This window comes from Mirounga leonina, unplaced genomic scaffold (assembly GCF_011800145.1).
Source record: "Mirounga leonina isolate KUSES-001 unplaced genomic scaffold, KU_Mleo_1.0 Mir_173, whole genome shotgun sequence".
NCBI lineage: Eukaryota > Metazoa > Chordata > Mammalia > Carnivora > Phocidae > Mirounga > Mirounga leonina.
In genome coordinates, this window is record NW_023270447.1 from 5,506,618 (window position 1) to 5,528,344 (window position 21,727).

The following is a 21,727-nucleotide window of genomic DNA, read 5'->3' on the forward strand; positions in this document are numbered from 1 at the left end:
TGAGTTTAAGATAATGTTCTTTTGTTACTTGCTCTTTTACTTAAGTGTCACTGCTTTGTGTAAATATTTATTACTGTCAGTGGCACACATTTATCGTGGATAAATGCATCATTCAGTAAATGTATGTTGAGTAGGTACTATATGCCAGGTGTTGGTTTATGCACTCGGGATATGGGAATACTCCAATAAACAGTCTCTGTTTTTAAGGCCCTCTAGTCTTTCTAGTAGAAGAGATACATGAATAAACCCAGGGTGGCGAATGCTGAGACAGAAGCATGTGATGGAGGACATAGGAGCACAAAGAGTGTTAAGAAAGAGAAGGATCTAATTCAACACCTCCCACAGGGTATGCAAGGACATAGGAGCTGCGTCTTGAAGGAGGAAGGAGTTAGTGCAGCAAGGAGGGAAGGAAATAGAAATGGTAGGGAGTGACCTCCAGGCAATGGGAACACTTGTGCGAGGCAGACTTGTAGGCCATCATAGTGTGTATGGAGAATTCTTGGATTTACATTATGAGGCATAAAGTGTTTGCTCATGTGTGCTGTATTTATCAAGATGGTAGGGATATTTGGCAGAAATGGGGCTGAAAGGCCATAGTTAATGGTTGGATGATAAAAATACAAACAAACCCATAGAATACACAAAAGAACTTGGCTCATTCTGTGGGTGACATGAACCCCCTAAAAATGTGTAAGCAGGAGAATAATGTGATCCTATTGGCATTTCAGAAACCTGAGGGTAAGTGGATGAAGGGACAGGTGAGGCTGGGGATCCTTTCTACATTGTTTTTGCTACAATGAGAGCATTGCTTTCCAATGGAAAGAAAACCTGTGAATGATAATCTTTAAATCTTGATACTCCACTGAGATTTTTAGAGTTGATGGAATCTGTAAGGAAATTTAAAACTCTGATTTTTTTAAATACCAGAATATTCAGCCACTAAATTAATATGTTAGAAAAATTCTGTCCTTTATGCTGTCATTTATTTATTTATGTTTTTTAATTAAACTTCCTTCAGATTTCGCTACTAGTGAAGGAAAGTCCATGGCTACCTTATTCTTAGGGGTCAGCATAAAATCTGACATTTACAGAAAAATGGAGATGACTGAAACTGACCGGAAATTTTGGTCCCTAAACTTTTACTGAAATGTATTGTTAGGTCACCTTCAAGAAGAACAGAATTAAACCATCTATATTTTGTGTCCTATGTGGTTATCCTATAGTTCCCACTGAGAATGGTTAGGAGGCTCTCTGCCTGGCTATCTTTAAAAAAAAATCTTGCAGCGAACTCGTATAAGTAAAAAACCCATTCACTTCCTTGGAAGTGAGACCCATTGATCTCTCCAGTTCACTTTGAGGTTCTTCAAAGCGTAAATTCTTCACAGTCCTCATGCTGGGAGACAAAAGTGTCACTGATGTATGTGCTAAACAGTGTTCCATCAGGCAGTGGGATATTTCAGGGCAGCCAGCCAGGAGTGAGAGAACCAAGGAAAATTTGGAAACTCAAATTAGGGGCAGAGAAGAAATATGCTGATTATGGGAAGTTCCCAGGACCTGGTGGTCAAAAAACAACAACAACAACAACAACAACAACAAAAAACAGGGAACACTGCATTAGAAGTGAAAATTAAGCAATTAGTCATTTTTTTTTGCTCTCAGCTTACAAGTCCACTCACTACACACACTTCACTGATAAGCTATAATTTTTCCTAATTGTGTTTGCTTAAGTCCTCTTTCACCTCCAACTAATACCATCAAAACTGTTTGAGACGAGTCTCCCCTGGCTAAATTCTTGCATTGCTGATCAAGAGGCCATGGTGTGTGATCTAGAAGCATCTACAGTGTGCCAAGTATTGCCCCCTTCAGAAGGAGATGTAGCATCCTTACTTCCAAGAGCTCCCTCGTATTGTTGTGGGGAACATGGACAAGTGTATCAGTCATACAGGGTATTAAATGGAGTGCATGATAGAGGGTGGCACATGTTTTTATTACAGGACATCGGAAGGGCAAGAGCTGCCCTTCAAGTGGGGGTAGAGGGTGGGCAAGGGTGAAGATGAGCCAGAGTTAACCAGGAGGAAGATGGAAGGGAAAGGGCTTCCTCCAGAGCAGTCAGTGGGTTTGAAATACAAAGAGAAGAAAGCATGACCGCTCATAGAACCACAAGTTGAAAAATCAGGTACAGCAGGAATTAAACTCTGATCTAGTCCCTGTCTTCTCAGCATCTCACCAACCTTTATTCCTTCTTTTCTGGCTACTGATTTTCAGCCCATTTGTTTCTAACCATTTTGTTTGTGGTGGTGTCCTCTGCCTCTGTTGTTCTTCTGCCTCTCTCCTCTTTCTCCCAGTAGCTCCTCACATGTAGGGTATCACCAAGAAATCTGCCTTTAGTTTTGAGTTTTTGCTCTGCTATGTCTCTGTGGGGCATCTCTGTTACTTCTGTGAGACCAAGCAGCAGAGTGTTAATTTCCACATCTCTGTCACTAGATCTGAGCATGTCCAAGCTCGGTGTATCATCTGCCTCCTGGATATATCCCACAAGGGGTTCTACAGGTACTGCAGCTCCAACAGAAATGCATCTTAACCCCCTCTGTCCAAAACAAAATTTGCTGTTTCCTATAATCTTAGTTTGCCTTGGCAACACCATTGTTTAAAAATAGCCTCCAATCTGGAAGCCTCTTTGCCATCCTCAGATCCTCTCTGTCTTACTTCTACCATATCACTTCCTAAAATCTTTTTTCAGATGATCCAGCCTAGTTTTCAATTACTAATAAGTTAGACTTTTATCTCCTTCCTGCTTGTATTTCTGTAATAGCTTTTTCTAAAGTGAACTCCCTGACACCAGGGATTGTTCTTACTTCTTCTGGAATTATCTCCTACCTCTCCCTCAAAACAAGAACACCAAGATCAACAACAAGAAAATTGAACATGTTCCTCCTACAACATTAAGCAGAATCATCTCACCAAGTATTTCTTTACAATTTTCTTTCAGACACTTGATTACAGCAAGGAGACCAACATATTTGATGTTGGTATGCCCTTATGCTTGCGTGACACTTGATAATCACCTTTTTTTTTAAAGAAAGGATGAACAGATCTCAGTGGCAAAACCTTCACAGGTAAAAATACCTAGCCCGAATTCAGCAAGATCATTTTGTTTTTATAATTATTTTAGGACTCCTTAAACTCAGATTTCTCTTCTCTTTCTGAGCTCAGCCCTCCTTTTATTCTTTCAGTTTCAGGGAGATGGGCATAGAGAAGAGACACACACCAGTTAAAGTTTTCCCTTTGTATTTAACCCCCTTTCTTTCTCTCTCCCAGACAATGCTGGGCAATATGGCTACACGATTGACTGCTTTAGTTCTCTGATCAAAGGTGGGATGACCGCGATCTTTGGCAGGGCCTCTGAGCGAGAGTGGGGTGGATACTCAATCCTCAGCCCTGCTAAATGGGCATGATCAGGTAATGGTAGCCAAGAGCCTTTTTTATCCCTCTGGAGGAAGAATCCACATGCTTGGGTGACTCCCAACACACCCCTCTGGTTTCATTTTAAGAGTCACGGTGTCAGCCAGTGTTTTCACTGGGAGCAAGTTACCTTCTATTCACTGTTATGAATATTAAAAACCAAGAAAGTATAATTTATGATTAGGAGAGTTTCTTATAGGATTTTTTTTCCCCCAAACAGTGTATGTTTTCTTTCCTTGCTACAATATATGTATGATTTGTCTTTGGAAAAGGAGGCATAAATCTTGGTGTAACTTGCTTAATGGTCACAGGTTGTTACCACTTATTTCCCCATCTTAAGAAAGAAAATAGTTTCTATTTACATTGAGTGTCAGGAATCTTCTGACCATCAGAGTCAGAATTCGCATTGATACGTTCTATTCTACTGGGTGATACTCACCTTCCATTTTTGAACACGATGAGAAGCTCCTTGTAACAGAATTATTAATTTAAAATAATGATATTTAAATAAAAATTTAAGTAATACTATGGGTGGTACATGGATTTTAACACAAATCTTCAAGATGGTAGATAAAAAATCAGAAATTTAGAAAACACTGCCTTAGGGGGAAAAGTAAAGCCCTTGTAGCTTAGCATCCTTGGTGTGAATCCCAGTTTCAGCTCCAACATAAGTAATCACCAAATCATATTTATTAATTATTATTCTGCAGTTTCTCTCCCAGCTATTCGTTCCTTTGCTGTTTTCCTCTTCCTAGTTCCCATAGAAAACAAGTACACACCTGGCCCCAACAAATTTTTCGATTCTTATCTTTCACAAAAAAATCCAGTTAAGGTAGAGATTTGCTATTTTTTGAGTATGACCTGTGTCTCTCCACACTGATGTTTGACTTACCAGCACTTACTGGCCCGTTGTGCTGATTGCTCACTGTCAACTCAGCATCACTTCCTCTGTAACATAGAGGCGAAGCCAGGAAATGTTTTCCCCAGAATTCCTTTCCCTGAATGGATCCAGGATAGTTTGCCAAGGAAAAATACTAATACAAGAGTGGGAAGGCATAAGGGAAGAAGTCATTATTCTCCAAGCACAGGTACAGCCAGACATTGAGATTCAATGAGTTAGATTTCTCCCCCATGTTTGTGAGAACGCCCCCACCCCCATCTAATGCTGTTGGCTTTCTTGACCTTTGATTCCAGGTTTCTCTTTGGTTGCCTAAGCCTCTGATTTCTATATTAAACACTTCATACCTGATATACATCAAGTGGTTTTTGCTTTTTAGATTGACACCTAACTGACCTACTTGGTCCGTTTTTTCTCTTACCATGCTCTTTAAGTCTTACCCATCTTTCAAAGTCCCAACTTAAATCCTACCTTTCAGAAAACTCTTCTTCTCCTTCTCTCTGACTTAGAGATTTCCTATATTCTTCCACATGTCCTGCTTTTCTTTTTTTTTTTATTCTTATGTTAATCCCCTTACATTACATCACTAGTTTTAGATGAAGTGTTCCATGATTCATTGTTTGTGCATAACACCCAGTGCTCCATGCAGAATGTGCCCTCCTCAATACCCACCACCAGGCTAACCCATCCTCTCACCCCCCTCCCCTCTAGAACCCTGTTAGTTTTTCAGAGTCCATCGTCTCTCATGGTTCGTCTACCCCTCCGATTTCCCCCGCTTCATTCTTCCCCTCCCGCTACCTTCTTCTTCTTCTTTTTTTTTTTTTTCTTAACATATATTGCATTATTTGTTTCAGAGGTACAGATCTGAGATTCAACAGTCTTGCACAATTCACAGCGCTTACCAGAGCACATACCCTCCCCAGTGTCTATCACCCAGTCACCCCATCCCTCCCACCCCACCCTCCACTCCAACAACCCTCAGTTTGTTTCCTGCGATTAAGAATTCCTCATATCAGTGAGATCATATGATACATGTCTTTCTCTGTTTGACTTATTTCACTCAACATAATACCCTCCAGTTCCATCCACGTCGTTGCAAATGGCAAGATCTCATTCCTTTTGATGGCTGCATAATATTCCATTGTATATATTTACCACCTCTTCTTTATCCATTCATCTGTCAATGGACATCTTGGCTCTTTCCACAGTTTGGCTATAGTGGACATTGCTGCTATAAACATCGGGGTGCACGTACCCCTTCGGATCCCTACTTTTGTATCTTTGGGGTAAATACCCAGTAGTGCAATTGCTGGATCATATGGTAGCTCTATTTTCAACTTTTTGAGGAACCTCCATACAGTTTTCCAGAGTGGCTGCACCAGCTTGCATTCCCACCAACAGTGTAGGAGGGTTCCCCTTTCTCCGCATCCCCGCCAACAGCTGTCGTTTCCTGACTTGTTAATTTTAGCCATTCTGACTGGTGTGAGGTGGTATCTCATTGAGGTTTTGATTTGGATTTCCCTGATGCTGAGTGATATTGAGCACTTTTTCATGTGTCTGTTGGCCATTTGGATGTCTTCTTTGGAAAAATGTCTGTTCATGTCTTCTGCCCATTTCTTGATTGGATTCTTTGTTCTTTGGGTGTTGAGTTTGATGAGTTCTTTATAGATTTTGGATACTAGCCCTTTATCTGATATGTCATTTGCAAATATCTTCTCCCATTCTGTCGGTTGTCTTTTGGTTTTGTTGACTGTTTCCTTTGCTTTGCAAAAGCTTTTTATCTTGATGAAGTCCCAATAGTTCATTTTTGCCCTTGCTTCCCTTGCCCTTGGTGATGTTTCTAGGAAGAAGTTGCTTCGGCTGAGGTCAAAGAGGTTGCTGCCTGTGTTCTCCTTTAGGATTTTGATGGACTCCTGTCTCACATTGAGGTCTTTCAACCATTTGGAGTCTATTTTTGTGTGTGCTGTAAGGAAATGGTCCAGTTTCATTCTTCTGCATGTGGCTATCCAATTTTCCCAACACCATTTGTTGAAGAGACTGTCTTTGTTCCATTGGACATTCTTTCCTGCTTTGTCGAAGATTAGTTGACCATAGAGTTGAGGGTCCATTTCTGGGCTCTCTATTCTGTTCCATTGATCTATGTGTCTGTTTTTGTGCCAGTACCATGCTGTCTTGATGATGACAGCTTTGTAATAGAGCTTGAAGTCTGGAATTGTGATGCCGCCGGCTTTGCTTTTCTTTTTCAACATTCCTCTGGCTATGCGGGGTCTTTTCTGGTTCCATACAAATTTTAGGATGATTTGGCCTATTTCTTTGAAAAAAGTGGATGGTATTTTGATGGGGATTGCATTGAATGTGTAGATTGCTCTAGGTAGCATTGACATCTTCACAATATTTGTTCTTCCAATCCATGAGCATGGGACGTTTTTCCATTTCTTTGTGTCTTCCTCAATTTCTTTCATGAGTATTTTATAGTTTTCTGAGTACAGATCCTTTGTCTCTTTGGTTAGATTTATTCCTAGGTATCTTATGGTTTTGGGTGCAATTGTAAATGGGATCGAGTCCTTAATTTCTCTTTCTTCTGTCTTGTTGTTTGTGTATAGGAATGCCACTGACTTCTGTGCATTGATTTTATATCTTGCCACTTGACTGAATTCCTGTATGAGTTCTAGCAGTTTTGGGGTGGAGTCTTTGGGGTTTTCCACATAAAGTATCATATCATCTGCAAAGAGTGAGAGTTTGACTTCTTTGCCGATTTGGATGCCTTTGATTTCTTTTTGTTGTCTGATTGCTGTGGCTAGGACTTCCAATACTATGTTGAATAGCAGTGGTGATAGTGGACATCCCTGCCATGTTCCTGACCTTAGGGGGAAAGCTCTCAGTTTTTCCCCATTGAGAATGATATTCGCTGTAGGTTTTTCATAGATGGCTTTTATGATATTGAGGTATGTACCCTCTATCCCTATACTCTGAAGAGTTTTGATCAAGAAAGGATGCTGTACTTTGTCAAAAGCTTTTTCTGCATCTATTGAGAGGATCATATGATTCTTGTTCTTTCTTTTGTTAATGTATTGTATCACATTGATTGATTTGTGGATGTTGAACCAACCTTGCAGCCCAGGGATAAATCCCACTTGGTCATGGTGGATAATCCTTTTAATGTACTGTTGGATCCTATTGGCTAGTATTTTGGTGAGAATTTTTGTATCCATGTTCATCAGGGATATTGGTCTGTAATTCTCCTTTTTGATGGGGTCTTTGTCTGGTTTTGGGATCAAGGTAATGCTGGCCTCATAAAATGAGTTTGGAAGTTTTCCTTCCGTTTCTATTTTTTGGAACAGTTTCAGAAGAATAGGTATTAATTCTTCTTGAAATGTTTGGTAGAATTCCCCTGGGAAGCCATCTGGCCCTGGGCTTTTGTTTTTTGGGAGATTTTTGATGACTGCTTCAATTTCCTTAGTGGTTATAGGTCTGTTCAGGTTTTCTATTTCATCCTGGTTCAATTTTGGTAGTTGATACATCTCTAGGAATGCATCCATCTCTTCCAGGTTATCTAATTTGCTGGCATAGAGTTGCTCATAATATGTTCTTATAATTGTTTGTATTTCTTTGGTGTTGGTTGTGATCTCTCCTCTTTCATTCATGATTTTGTTGATTTGGATCCTTTCTCTTTTCTTTTTGATAAGTCTGGCCAGGGGTTTATCAATCTTGTTAATTCTTTCAAAGAACCAGCTCCTAGTTTCGTTGATCTGTTCTACTGTTCTTTTAGTTTCTATTTCATTGATTTCTGCTCTGATCTTTATTATTTCTCTTCTCCTCCTGGGTTTAGGCTTTATTTGCTGTTCTTTCTCCAGCTCCTTTAGGTGTAGGGTTAGGTTGTGTACTTGAGACCTTTCTTGTTTCTTGAGAAAGGCTTGTATTGTTATATACTTTCCTCTTAGGACTGCCTTTGCTGCATCCCAAAGATTTTGAACAGTTGTGTTTTCATTTTCATTGGTTTCCATGTATTTTTTTAATTCTTCTTTAATTTCCTGGTTGACCCATTCATTCCTCAGTAGGATGCTCTTTAGCCTCCATGTATTTGAGTTCTTTCCGACTTTCCTCTTGTGATTGAGTTCTAGTTTCAAAGCATTGTGGTCTGACAATAGGCAGGGAATGATCTCAAACTTTTGGTACTGGGTGAGACCTGATTTATGACCTAGGATGTGATCTATTCTGGAGAATGTTCCATGGGCACTGGAGAAGAATGTGTATTCCGTTGCTTTGGGGTGGAATGTTCTGAGTAGATCTGTGAAGTCCATTTGGTCCAGTGTGTCATTTAAAGTCTTTATTTCCTTGTTGATCTTTTGCTTAGACGATCTGTCCATTTCAGTGAGGGGGATGTTAAAGTCCCCCACTATTATTGTATTGTTGTCGATGTGTTTCTTTGCTTTTGTTATTAATTGCCTTATATAATTGGCTGCTCCCATGTTAGGGACACAGATATTTACAATTGTTAGATCTTCTTATTGGATAGATCCTTTGAGTATGATATAGTGTCCTTCCTCATCTCTTATTACAGTCTTTGGTTTAAAATCTAATTTGTCTGATATAAGGATTGCCACCCCAGCTTTCTTTTGATGTCCATTAGCATGGTAAATGGTTTTCCACCCCCTCACTTTCAATCTGGGGGTGTCTTTGGTTCTAAAATGAGTCTCTTGCAGACCGCATATCGATGGGTCTTGTTTTTTAATCCAGTCTGTTAGCCTGTGTCTTTTGATTGGGGCATTTAGCCCATTTACATTCAGGGTAACTATTGAAAGATAGGAATTTAGTGCCATTGTATTGCCTGTAAGGTGACTGTTACCGTATATTGTCTGTGTTCCTTTCTGGTCTATGTTGCTTTTAGGCTCTCTCTTTGCTTAGAGGACCCCTTTCAAGATTTCCTGTAGGGCTGGTTTTGTGTTTACAAATTCCTTTAGTTTTTGTTTGTCCTGGAAGCTTTTTATCTCTCCTTCAATTTTCAATGACAGCCTAGCTGGATAGAGTATTCTTGGCTGCATATTTTTCTCATTTAGTGCTCTGAATATATCCTGCCAGTCCTTTCTGGCCTGACAGGTCTCTGTGGATAGGTCTGTTGCCAATCTAATGTTTCTACCCTTGTAGGTTACATCTCTTCTCCTGAGCTGCTTTCAGGATTTTCTCTTTGTCTATGAGACTCGTAAGTTTTACTATTAGATGTCTGGGTGTTGACCTATTTTTATTGATTTTGAGAGGGGTTCTCTGTGCTTCCTGGATTTTCATGCCTGTTTCTTTCCCCAAATTAGGGAAGTTCTCTGCTATAATTTGCTCCATTATACCTTCTGCCCCTCTCTCTCTCTCTTCTTCTTCTGGGATCCCAATTATTCGAATGTTGTTTCGTCTTATGGTATCGCTTATCTCTAGAATTCTGCCCTCGTGATCCAGTAGTTGTTTATCTCTCTTTTTCTCAGCTTCTTTATTTTCCATCATTTCATCTTCTATATTACTGATTCTCTCTTCTGCCTCATTTATTCTAGCACTTAGCACCCCCATTTTTGATTGCACCTCATTAATAGCCTTTTTGATTTCTACTTGGTTGGATTTTAGCTCTTTTACTTCTCCAGAAAGCGTTTCTCTAATAATTTCCATATTTTTTTCAAGCCCAGCTAGTATCTTTAAAGTGATGATTCTGAACTCTAGATCTGACATCGTACTAATGTCCGTATTGAGTAGGTCCCTGGCAGTCGGTACTACCTCTTGTTCTTTTTGTTGAGGTGATTTTTTCCGTCTTGTCATTTTGTGCGAGGAGAATAGATTAATGAGAGAACAAAATGCTAGCAGAGTAACCACGTCCCCAGAAAATATACTCTAAACAAATCAGAAAAGACCTGAAGCAGTGGGATAAGAAAGGGAAAGAGAGAAAAAAGAAAAAGAAAAAAAAAGAAAAAGATAAAGATGATAAAAACAAAAACAAACAAAACAAAACAACAACAACAACAAAAAAACTAGAATGTGATCAAATATGATCAGGCTGGTATATAGATCAGTGCCACACGCTAGATTTGGGGTGTATTTTGGTCTTTTAGAAGAAAGTGCCTTCCAAAATTTTAAAGAAAGAAAAACTTATATATGTACAAAAATAAGGGTTGATATGATGAAGGGATGGAATATGACTGTAAAAATGGAAATTATAAAAAATTTTATGAAAGGAATGATAAGAAGTTGTTTGAAAAAAGAAAGAAGAGGATTTAAAAAAAAGAAAAAAGAAAAAGAAAAAAAAGGGAGAGGATGTGATCAGGCAGAGGAATAGAAAACACCATATACTAGAGATTTAGGGTATATTTTAATCTGTTAGAAGAAACTCTCTCAAAATTTTAAAGAGAGAACAACTTATATATATAAGCCAAAAATATGGGTAACTACTATGAAGGGATAGAATATGACTCTAAAAATGAAAAATAAAAATGTTTTTTTTTAAAAAAAGGGATTGATAAGATGTTGGTTGAAAAAGAGAAAAAGAAAAATTCAAAAAGAAATAAAAAGACAAAAAAGACAGTTAAAAAAAATTAACTTTAAAAGACTAAAGAATCATGGTAAAAAAGCCGTGAATTCTATGTGCAGTATTCCCCTAGCGCTGGAGTTCTGCCGTTCTCATTGATCGGTAAACTTGGTCTTGGCCGGCTGTTCTCGCTGATCTTCTGGGGAGGGGCCTGTTGCCGTGGTTTCCAAATGTCTCTGCCGGAGGCGGAATTGCCCCGCCCTTGCCCCCTCCCGGCTAAGTAATCTGCTCGGGTTTGCTCTCCGGGGCTTTTGTTCCCTGCGAGCTTTCCGTTCAGCTTTGGAGGCGGAGAGTGAAAATGGCGGCCTCCCAATCTCTGCCCCAGAGGAGCCGAGAATTCGGCCCCGCTCCTCAGTGCGCCCCCAGAGAAAAGCTGCCAGTCCCTCCCGGCTCCCCGGTCTCCAGCCGCACTCCGTGCTCGCCCGGCCTGTGACCGCGCGTTTCTATCTCTGGCACCTGACCCGGGTGGAGTCTCCAAACCCAGCAGATCCCTGCGGTGCCCTCCCGCGCGGCTCCTCCCGGGGGAGGAAGGTGAGTCTCCCCGGATCTGCCGCTTGTTGGGTCCCTGCTGGAGGAGCAGGGGCCCGACTGGGCCGCGGATCACGGTTTATGGCCACCCCGAGCTGAGAGCCCGCGCCTGGGCTCCGCCTCTGCAGCCGGCTTCCCTGCTCCGATACCTGGGAGCTCTGCCGCACTCAGGCACCCCTGGTCTTCCTGTGAACCCAAGGGTCCTGAGACCACACTGTCCCGGAGGGTTCCACCCCCCGCTTAGCCACCAGAGTGACGTCCCTTGGTGGATCAGACTTTTAAAAGTTCCGATTTTGTGCTCCGTGGCTCTATCACTTGCAGAAGTGGCCGACGGAGGCCCCTCCCCCGCCGTCTATCCTCCCGAATATCGCCTCGGATTCACTTCTCCGCACGTCCTACCTTCCAGAAAGTGGTCGCTTTTCTGTTCAGAGAGTTGTTGCTATTCCTTTCTTCGATCTCCTGTTGGGTTTGTAGGTGTTCAGAATGGTTTGATCCCTCTCCAGCTGAATTCCTGAGGAGACGAAATCCAGGTCTCCTACTCCTCCGCCATCTTGCTCCGCCCCCCTGTCCTGCTTTTCTAATTAACTTCTTTTCTCTCTTCTTTCTGTTTCTCTGTGTCTTTCTGTTTCTCTATCTTGTCTCTGTATTTCTGTCTCTGTCTTTCTTGCTTCTTTTTCCTTCCTTCCTTCCCTTCTCTTCCTTTCTTCTTTTTTTCCATTCTTCTTTCCAGCTTCCTTCTTTAAATACTTTCTGATCCACTATCTTCGTTCTGAGTATCTATTATTGCATAACAAACCACCTCAAAGTCAGTACTATAAAACAATGGCTATTTCATCATATGCGTGGATTTCGTGTGCCAGGTTTGGACAGGGCACAGAGGGATTACTTGTCTCTTACCACGATTATTAGAGCCTCATATGGGAAGACTCAAACATCTGAACAATCAGGAGACTTTCTTACTCAAATGTCTGGTCTCAGCTGGGCCACTCTCCATGTAGCTTAGATTTTTTTTACATCATGGCAGGTAGGTTCTGAGAAAGAACATCCCAAGAATTAGAGTCAAGAGGGTAAATATTCCAAGAGAACTAGGAGGAAGCTTGTTGCTTTTTATTACTTAGCTTCAGAAGTCACATAGTATCACTTTTGCTGTCCTCTATTGGTTAAGCAGACACAAGGCTGTCTAGATCTAAGATGTAGGGACAACGGCCCCATTTCTTGATGAAGAGGAATCAAAGATTTATGGGACCATATTTTTTAAAGATTTTATTTATTTGAGAGAGAGAAAGAGAGAGAGTGAGAGCACACAAGCAGGGGGAGCAGGAGAAGGAGAAGCAGGCTCCCCACAGAACCGGAAGCCTGATGCAGGGCTCAATCCCAGGACCCTGGGATCATGACCTGAGCCGAAGGCAGACGCTTAACCGACTGATCCACCTGGGTGCCCCATGGGGCCATATAAAACTGTTATACATATATAACAAGTCCCAGTGAGATGTTATGCTTTAAAAAAAAAGATGAATAATAGACTGTCTCTTTATTTCCTCAGGGTGCTTTGTTTGTTTGTTACCATGTAACAAAACCTTTATTAACATTTGAACAGGTTCAGCTATTACTGAAACTGGTAATTTCTAAACTTAGGTTGGGTGAATGGCAATAGTGCAGAGTCATGCCATCACGGGACACTGTGAATACAAGGTTGAAGAATCAACAGTCACTTCTGCAGATGCAGGACCAAATGCAGAGTCGACTCAGGATGACACAGTCAGAAAAAAAGGTGGCCATCTCCCCTCTGTGTTCCTGGAAGGATGAGCCTCTTCTCCTCAGGGGCTGTCTTCTCTATGCTTGTCCTTTATCTTCCTGATGGTGATCCTGGGCTCCACCTCCAGGACATTGGTCTTTATGGTCTGAACTATTGACTAAGTGCACTAACATGTTATGATAATCATTTCCTTTTTGTGTAGTTGTGCATCTATGTGGATTTTTCTTATAGCATGCATCTTATTATATATTGCATTGTTGTTTTTATATCTAGCAGATTTTTCTTATTAGTACTTTCAGGGAATCTAAGTGAATTTTATACATTTGATGGTAGCTTACACAGTGCCTTGTGCCTAGTATGATTTTCACAGACATTAATTGAATTGGATTTTCTCTGCATATAATAAGAATTTTAAATGTTTAATGTTTCATGGAAATGGCACTAAATGGTTCAGAGAATGTTGATCAGTATCAAATTCTTCAGTTATAGTTAGTGACTCTCAGAAATTGTGCAGTTTATCGCAAACCCATTTCTTCAACAGGACACAGTGAGCCCTTGCACAAGACCGTGCTAGCCACAGGAATAAACTAAAACCTTGGAAGACATAGATCCTGCCTTCCCAGAGCATATGATGTGAAGAGAGGGACAGATGAGGAGCCTGTAATTATCTTACAATGCTAAATTGGTAAATTCAGGAGCATTGGGAACAAAAGCAAGGTGGCAATTAGCTAAACACAGAGAGGAGAGCTTCCGGGGTAAATAGTATGAACAACGGGGCATGTAGGATAGGTAGCAGGCATCAGTATGATTCGATGACTCAGAGAGGAAGCATTCCAGACAAAACAAATGATTTTATCATGAATCACATGGAGCTGAAAGAGCTCATATAACTTTTGAGTTCAGTAAGGAAGTGGGAAATAAGGATGTGATGACGAGAGACAAGGTTTAAGATGGAAACACTAAATTTATAATATAAGCTAAGTTTGATTTTTCTTTTGAGGGACATGGAGAATCATTGGTGGATTTTCAGTGGTGAACTGGCAGAATCAGAATCATGTTTAAGAACATAGAACGGGTAATGAGAGGTGACCTGCGGGGAGAGTTGTTAAAAGGCCAAGAAGTGATGGTGGCCTGATTTTAGGAAGCAACAGCGAAGATGGAGAGAGTTATATTGTTTTAAAAAATATTCAGAATATAAAATCAATAGAACCTGGTGATTGAATCCATGGAGCAAGCAAGTAAATTAAAGAAAAGAATCAAGGATGACCCCAGCAGGTTTTTGAGTTGAAGTACTGAATATATGGCAGTGTTATTCACTGAGAATCAGTAGTGGTGGAAGAAGTTTGGGGCGGCGGGAAGTGGTTCAATGTTGTAGATTGTGGCAGATGAAGCACTGGGGCCCCAAAGAAGTCCACATCCTGATTGCCAAAAAGGACTTTGCAGAGGCAATTAAATTAAGGACCTTGAGATAAAGAGATTACCTGCATCATACAGATGGGCCCCATGTAATCATAAGAAGAAGGAGGCAGGCAAGTCAGAGTCTGAGAAGGAGATACAACGACAGAAGCGGAAGTCGGAGTGATGTGAGAAGAAGTCGGAGTGATGTGAGAAAAAGCCGGAGGCTGGGAAAGGCGAGGAAATAAATTCTTTCTTACAGCTCCCAGAAAGAACACAGCCTTGCTGACATGTTGATTTTAGGACTTGCAGAATGGTAAAAGAATAAATCTGTGTCACTTTAGGCTATTGCATTTGTGATAATTTGTTACGAGAGCCACAGAGATAGAGAAGTGATACAGACAAGAGTTTTAAGTTCTGTGGGACATTCGAGTCAGAGGTCTGAGAAGCAATTGGATAGATGTGTTTGATGCTCAGAAGAGAGGGAGGACCTGGGCGTTTAGAATGGAGAAGCAGCAACATTGAGCTGGAACTGGAAGGAAGGTTCTTGAAAGAGAACACATGGATGGGAATGTGGAATCAAAAAAGAGTTCCCCAAATAGAATCTAGGACAACCCTCACCTTTAAGAATGTATAACAACAAAGGAAACTGGTAAGTAGCCTCTAAAGTAGAAGGGGGATAAGGAGAGTGAAGGATCAGGGAAAACTGAGGGAAGAAAGTATTTTAACTATAGGAATTTGGTTAATAGGGTCAGATGCTACTAAGAGAAATTAACTGAAGCAAGTTTAAGTAATATATGTATTGAAAAGCGACAACGGGATGAGAAAGAACCGGAAGGGGAGAAGTTGTAAAAGGAAGAAAGAGACCATGCCCTGAAATTCCAAGTCCCTTAGAAAGGAGAGGTGTGCTGTACTTCCATGGGGTTGGGGAGGCAGTGGCGCCCCCAGGCAGGAGGAGACGGAACTTTCTCCGGGATGGAAGAAGACATGGGGACAATAGCAAAGTGGAATGCCGAACAATGCCCTAGAAATGGCAGAAAAACCATTCCTCACTCTGTTCTGATTCGTTTTGATACCAGTTATGATGGCTACGGATTGTATAAAGTTTGATGCATATAATAATGAGTAAATGATTTATGGTGTTTTCATCTAAATATTCAAAGAAAAACATGCTAGTTTATCTGGACAAAAATTGACAAGATAGGTAGAAGTCTCCAAACAATAGAACAGTTTCAATTACTAAATTGAGCTCTCAGTGGGTTTCACAATGCCATAAAAATTCGTAATACAAAAAAACAAAACAAAACCAAAATAAAACAGAACCAGTGTTACGTTGATTATAATGGAAAAAAAGAATAACTTAAACAAGAATGTAACTGGTGGACCAGTAAATGATGAAAGGTTTTAGTTCAACACAGATGAGAACACGTAAGGTGATGTTTTAAACAATTGAGAGTATTCAATTTAATCAGTTGCTTTTCAAATATATATTAATTGTCTCCTATCTGCCAGTAACTGCCAAATAAGGAAGGGTAAAATATTAGGAAAGAGAGGATATGAGTGCAGTAATATTTATTATTTAGCTCCCACTAAAACCGTGATTGACTATGTAACAACATCCTCACCACATCCTTATCTTGGTAATGCAAACTTTAAGAGTTGGTTTAAGTGATGGGATGTTTTATTTATTCAGCTATAAACCAAAAGGAATTATGCTACAAAAACAGAAAGACACACGATGGCTTAAAATACCTTAAAGACAGGTAAGCAAATGGCTGCAACATGGGCAAATTTACTCAATGTGCTGCAAGCTAAGAAAGCATGTGTATCTGTGTATCTGTGTATGTATGTATGTATGTATCTGTCTGTCTCTATCTAGATAGACAGATAAATAGATGGACAGGCAGATAGAGATATAAATATGAAAGTATGTGCCTGACCTATATGGTATAAATTGGTATAATCAGAATTCCTCTTATAAAACTAGTCTTTTCTAAATATTTTATTTGATCAATCCACATATATAAGTATTACATAAAAGAGAGTCCAACCTGTGAAATATACTGTCAAGCATCAGAGATTAAATTGGTTGGTTCTGTAATTCTGGTAAAGTACACACAGGAGAAATGATATGGAAGTGTTTAGGGAGGTGAATGATAATGGGAGGGTCTTGGCAGTTTGCTCTGGAAAGCAGTGAAGCAAAGCTAAAGGAAGATTCAGATGCTCTCTAGCATAAAAAAATAAAAGAAAGTAATCAAAAGTTGAATTTTTTTCCCTGGCAAAATAGGCAGTTCACAGAATCCTTCCTGAAATAATTATAAGTTGGAAAGAGATGAACTTGAATCATGATAATCAATTGAAGGGAATTAAAAGTGTCAACGTGATGACCAACAAAGATGAGAAGATATAATGCATGAATTTAGCTACTTTTAGAAACTGGATCAAAGCTCATGATCTGAACAAAATGACAACAACAACAACAACAACAACAATAGATCACCTTAAAATGAGAAGTTCTTATATTTGTTTGTATAAATATGCATTCTATACATATATAAACACATTTCTATAAAAGTTGATAATGTCTTTCAATTCTTCGGTGATATTGTAAATACAACAGAGCCCTTATCCTTATGGTTAATATTGTGTAATCAGAACACTTAAAATAGAATTTTATCCTCGACTTACAAATCCTCCCCACAAAAAGCATTTGAATAAAACAAACCTGATTATGCTGGCAGTCTTGGAATTCTATTTAGCATATGACACATGAGAAATTTATTTTGTCAATTTTTATAGAGTCACTTTCCTGACAATTTGTCCTAGATTTTAAAATTGTTAAGAACAAAAGTTCTCTTCAGCCTTGACTGTCCCACCAATGGCCTTTTGCACAGGAAGAAGAAATGGGTGAGAGGGAAATTGTTAGGACTGCTATCCTTATAATCAAATGTGGCTTTGAAAAAAAGACTCAGAAAGTAACGCTGATCCTTGGGAAATAATGACCACTTTACCTGAGTGGGCTAATGCCTGGAAGGAAGCCTTTGGATAATGAGCTCTACTAGAAGTCTCAGCTCATAGCAAGGAGGCAGATGATGAGATAGGGAGCTTAAACCTAGTTGAATATAAGTTCTGTACTCGAAACTAGGTCAGATATATTGTTTCCATTTAAAATAAGACGGGGCACTCAGGAACCAGAAATTTTCCAGGAGAATGCTTAGAAATGTACAGCAAGTAGACACATTCCTGATGAATCCTGCAGTACCTTTGAAGATGACCTGCCATGACCTCCATTAACAAGAGCCACGCAATGATGCGCAGACATAGATGTTTTGGAGTTCACTCTTTCAAACCAATCTGAATGCTGCTTTTTGTTTTGAGGCTATAACAATGGCTATGGTCTGGGAGATAGAAGTACTATTACACATACTTGTGTACTGTGTTAGCAAGTGTTAAATAATGAATAGTATAATGAGGGATAAATATTTAAGAATGCTACATGCTCAGGGCGCCTGGGTGGCTCAGATGGTTAAGCCTCTGCCTTCAGCTCAGGTCATGATCCCAGGGTCGTGGGATCGAGCCCCACATAGGGCTCCTGGCTTAGCAAGGAGCCAGCTTCTCCTTCTCCCTCTGCCTCTCTCCCTGCTCAGGCTCTCTTCTCTCTCTCTCTCTATCTCTGTGTCTCAGATGAATAAATAAAATCTTAAAAAAAAAAAAAAAAAGAATGCTACATCCTCTTATCTCACCTTTCCACTCCACGGTGTGGAATGGTTTGCTCTTAATTATTTGAATGCAAGCTTGGCTAATCGGAATTCTTTCTGCTAAGTTTTTTTCACACTAAATTTACCACTTTCCATTTAAATAATTTTTCATCTATCTGGGCTTAAAAATTATGAATAGTTTTCTTATGCGTGAAAAGTTATTACCCTGTAGACTAATTAGGATGGCCATCCTTAGCTTTCGTAAATGAGTTTAGAAAAAAAAGAGGACCCATAGCGACAAATACAAATTTGGAGATAGTTCAACTTAAACTAAAAGGCCTTGTTGAAAATGATGTCATTGAAAGGAAGCATTGCTGAGAAATAGAATCTCATATAAGTCTGTCTTTGTGGCAGTGGTACTCACATACATTCTATAATGACATCTCTTTTTCTTTTCCTATAACATTCGTTAAAATTTGTTTAAATTAAGCATTCCCTACTCTCTAAACTCATTTGTTAAGAAATCACATTCAATTGTTAATGCTTGCATTACCCCTTATGATTCCATCGCTCAAGAGCTGAAAACCTACATCGCTCAAAAGCCAAAAACCTAACGGGTTTGAAAAACTTAAGGTACATATGGTTCTTTCACAATGTTTTTTGTGGCAATATAGGTAGCATTCTATGTAACATGAATTGCTAAAGATTGCAAATTTATTTTAAAATTGGAGTGGAAGTAAGATATTAAGAGGACACGTGGAAGAATTTTTTTAATACAAAGTATGAGCTTTTATATGATTATGAACTAGTAATCAAGTAACAGTAATAATAAAATCTACATGGAGCATTTATGTTGACAGAATTCGTTAAACATTTATAAAAGAAATATATGGGAATGTAAGTCAGGATGGTTTCTTTGATCTGAAATTGAACAAATGTGTAGTTAGCAGGGCTAACTACATGCTGGAGAAAAATATTCCCCTCTTTTCCCCCAGCCAGCCTTTGCCAGGGCACTATCAAAGCCAAACTCAATACTGTGTGGTCAGGCCTTAAAAGCATCATTGCAACATGGCAAAAAGTCTTTCATAAATGCCAAAGGTACCATGGTTTAACCACTTACCAAGTGGCCTTCTGTAGTACAATGCAACATTAATCGTATCAAACAGAGAAAAGAATTCATAGCTAGACCAGTCCTTTTATGTGTCCGTTGAAATACTTGGCTTGATTTAATTAGTCTCAGTTGCTTTTGATGGAAGGCTAGGGAGATCGTGAGGAAGTTGCCTGGTGCATTATTAATACTCTACATCTTCGTTGTAGTGCCAGCCCTATTTATCCCATTTCGAATTCTCTACGTCCCTTTCCCTGGCAGTGAGAATTGTAATGGCTGCTGTAGCCACTTTTTTTTTTTTTTTTCCTCTCTCTCCTGGCTGAAAGGGCAAGCAGCTGCCAATCTTTCCAATGCGGAGTCAAGGATGGGTCTGCAGAGGCGCCCTAATGGCTGAGCGTGTCCCTCTCAGTGTGTCAAGTGTCTCTCCTTCAGGGAGTGATCAAGTCCTGCTAACTCAAGAAGCTGGGACTTTGAGATTGTTCTTTGACTTGACAACCTAAAATCCTTCTCTGCTTCCCTGGATGAGCCAGTAATGACCTATTTCTAAAGGCAAAATATTGACTGTTACTTACACATTCAATCACAGGTTGTCATATTTGAGCAACAGCATTTTCCTCCCAGAATTCTGAAGATGCCCACGCTCATTTATGTTCTGCTTTATTACATTCCTGCATATATTCATGGTGTGTATGTCTATACAAATTTAAAGAATGATCCCTTTCAGGTAACCATGATGGATCAAGATACTACATGACACTCTCAGACCTAGAATAGTAATTTTCCTTCCAGTTCCAATAAAAATCAGCGATTTTCTTATATAAGTGAAGTCTTCATGCTTCTCACATTTTTATTTTATTGACTTCCAGCTCCAGATTTCTCTTTTATTGAGGAACCCTCCCCATCAATTGCAAACTGTCAACCACGGTTACAAAATATTGCCTCTCTCCCATCACTGAGTCCCATTCAATTAAATATATCATACAGAAAACATCAGAACTGGGAAGAATAACCATGGAAAAATAATACAGATTTTTGGGGGGGCCCACCTTAAGGGTTAATCCACATGAGCTAGATGAAAATGACTGCTGCTGAGACATGTCTTTTCAAAAATAATCCCTCCAACTGGAAGAACATAGTTCACACTTTTGTCAGAATTGCACTTAAATATTTATTTTGTCAAAATGTATGATTCAAAGTTTGGTAGTGCTTTCTTAAAATACATTTCATCATTATTTCCAAACATTTTGAAGTGGCACTCATTGAGTTTATTTACATAATTCCTTACGCCATAAATTATTATGGAAGTAAGTCTTTTGAATCCTCATAGGAAGGCTGAGTGAACCAAGCTTCATCAGGGTCAAATACCTCGCTCATGGGAGGCACAGAGATGGAATTTCCATCCAGATTTTGGACTAAGAATAACATTTTTTTTCCCATTATACTCCAGCTTCTTTGTTCTGATCTTGCTTGGACCATATTTTTTGTGATGTTTCTTTAAATAATCATGAAGGAAAATGAGTATCAAGAGTGAGTTTTGTTGTGGTTCCAGGCTTATAATTGTTTTACATTTTTTTTTTCCCAACCATGTAAAGTTTGATTCCTCAGCTTTAGGATTTCCACATTAAACATTTGGAGAAATAGGTCAGTATCATAGTGAGGACATTGACATCTATGCCACATAAGGAAAAATTATGAGGTTGGGATATTTAATTGATAGAATGAAAGACAAAGATACATGATATTTGTTACAAATATTTAAAGAGCTATAATATATAAGATAGAACTGTATTTGGTTTCTAGTGAAAGAAAAACAGGACTATTATGGAGAAACCACAGGAAATGTATCTGCATGCAAATATTTATATAGATGTAAATGATAGGTAGGTAGAAAATGGATAATTTTAGTAATAAATGGATAGATAGATAAATAGATATTACAGGAAATTTTCGATCAAGAGACTCATAGAGGGATTTAAAAAAAGAGAGAGATGCTTTTTTTTCCCCCCCAAAGGCAAATCACCCACATCTGAGTTCATTAGAGTGAAGAATTAAAATACTTCTTCAGGAAAGGGGGAGGAAATATTGGAGAACAATCTTGTCTCTGAGAAATTCTAAGCATATTCATCGAAGAATCTTCTTTTTCAGCTTTTATCATATCCCTTTTCTTTGGTTACCAATGTTATTGGCTTTTTAATATTACTTTTCTTCACATGCTTTGAAATTTGGTTTTCAGACTCATCTAAGTTTTGGATTCGTTTTTCTCTGTCTGAGCTTATCACCAGGGACTCATGAACAAGCCATAATAACCCAGTTTTCTAGCCTT

General features: G+C 39.4%; 1 long non-coding RNA gene across 2 annotated transcripts in view; it reads right to left on the reverse strand.

The window, feature by feature from the left end:
• The window catches only part of LOC118019068, a 159,917-nt gene that overhangs the window by 63,875 nt on the left and 74,315 nt on the right, over positions 1-21,727 (reverse strand). The window contains exons 2-3 of one of the 2 annotated variants that reach the window (XR_004681545.1): positions 12,345-12,478; positions 4,355-4,496 (exon numbers count right to left, since the gene is read on the reverse strand). This is a non-coding gene — a long non-coding RNA (uncharacterized LOC118019068). Of the gene's footprint in view, positions 1-4,354; positions 4,497-12,344; positions 12,755-21,727 lie in introns of those variants that run through there. The other variant, XR_004681546.1, reaches the window with a different exon arrangement.